This window comes from Rhinolophus sinicus, chromosome 15 (genome assembly GCF_057876585.1).
Source record: "Rhinolophus sinicus isolate RSI-liver-muscle chromosome 15, RSI-T2T, whole genome shotgun sequence".
NCBI lineage: Eukaryota > Metazoa > Chordata > Mammalia > Chiroptera > Rhinolophidae > Rhinolophus > Rhinolophus sinicus.
The window spans coordinates 42,288,065-42,290,040 of NC_142515.1; positions in this window are offsets into that span (position 1 = coordinate 42,288,065).

Genomic DNA, 1,976 nt, shown 5'->3' on the forward strand with positions numbered 1-1,976 from the left:
TGTGTTGTTGTTTTGTCTAGTTGAAATGTTTCTGGGGAGCCAAGTATGCTGGTCCATTAACAGTGAACAAAATGTTCCTCATGGATAAGCTATACAGTAGTACATATAGGCACCATGATCTTGTACCTAGAAGCTTTCTTGAAAATTTAGCTTGATCATTTTTGTTTATCATAATGCCTATATTTAAAAGTTCTTTTTATATATGTTGACACTGAGAAGTCCTCATGACAAGCCCATTTGGCACTTTTCTCCCATCTTCCTCCACAACTATGAGTAATTTTCCGACACTGTATTTTTAAACTTAGCAAAAATCATGAACAGGTTTCACAGTATGTGTGTACATGTATCTCAACCTATATATGCTGTACGTCCTAGTCCTTGCAATGCTCAGAGAGTGATCAGGATAGATAACAGGAGTATATCACTAGTAGAATAACTCAGCCATTGGTCTTTTAAGACCTGTGGAATTCGGAAAATTTAGGGGACTCCACTTGTCCAGGAGCTGTTAGAACTATTAGGGAGATGACCTCAGTCTGTTCATTTGTTTAGGTCATGTTAATAAGTTCACCAGGTCATAATGTTCTTAAGAAATAACTGGCACATTCTTAATTATCTCTGGGCATTAGAAAACATAAATAAATCCCAGCATCTTGATTTGGTTCAGTTTGGATCCTTGGAAAATGAATTCCAGAGATGGTATGCATGCAGGATCCCAAAGACAAGGCTTGGAGCCATTTCAAAAATTTAATGATGGGAAACTTTAGAAATTGGATTCCTCTTTGTGGAAATAAGGTGGTAAATTTTTTTCTTTCTTTTTTTTTTTTTTTGGTTCATGTTTTGTATCAGTAAAAGTGGACCCATCGGAAATGTTCATTTAAGAAAGGGATTTTCAACCTGTAGCCCTGTGATATGTTTCCTTTAGATTCGCAGCTATTATTCTAAGACAGAAATGAGTTTTTCCGGTAGAGGAAACTCATGCATTGGCAGGCCCTGCTCTCCTGCCCACCGTGTAATGGGGATACTGGTAAATTTCATAGATGTGGGGCAGGTGTCTGGGATTCTGGGATGGTGAGTGAGGGCTTTGTCCTGTGACAACGGGCATGTCCTGTGAAAAGAGACATGATTGCTGTCCTTGAATATCTGAAGGGCTGTCACATGCAAGAATACATATTTTGTGTGGCTGCAAAAGACATTACTAAAATCAGTGAGTGGGAGTTCTAAAGAAGCAGATATCAAGTCATTGAATGACAAAGGTCAAAGTTCAATATGGAATAGGTCACCTTGTTGAAAAGTGAGCTCCGTGTCTCTACCTGCTCTTTCCTTTGTGGTAGATGGGACCCTTCTTTGGATGGGAAATTGGACTGGATCCCTCTAAAAACACTTGTAGCTCACGGATTCTGCCACAGGTACTGATGCTACATTATCGTAAATGTTGGCTGCATAAAACTTAGTGTTGAGGTGACGAATAGATTTTGGAGATATTATTTCACTGATGAGCTTTATGGAGTGTCCTATAACATATATCCACAGTTATCCTCGTAGATGCTTTAGAGGTAGTCGGGGATGAGAAAGTATCATTTTCTTAACAGGTGCAGAAACAGCAGTTGGGGAAATGGGACATGTACATCTGGCACTGTTCCCTCAGTCAGGACCATGTGCTTCTCAGGAAGCATCTCACCTCACTGAATGTAGTTTAGGTGTTTAAAGAGAAGGTGCATTTTTTGGTACAACAAGGCTCCTGAGTGCAGGCTAACCATTTAATCTGGTGTTCAGTTGAGTCAACAGCTATTCTGTCCAACACTGGGGGAGAACTTGGCAACGTTAGACTTAGTAGGAGATGGTGTGTGGTGCGTCAGCTTCCTTCCGCAGGCATTTTTCAGGTAGTGCTAATTATACTAAACTTTTGCCTTACGACAATACTTAAGAATGGGACTTCACCATATTTTATAATGAAGGTGGGGCTTATAGTGGCTTTA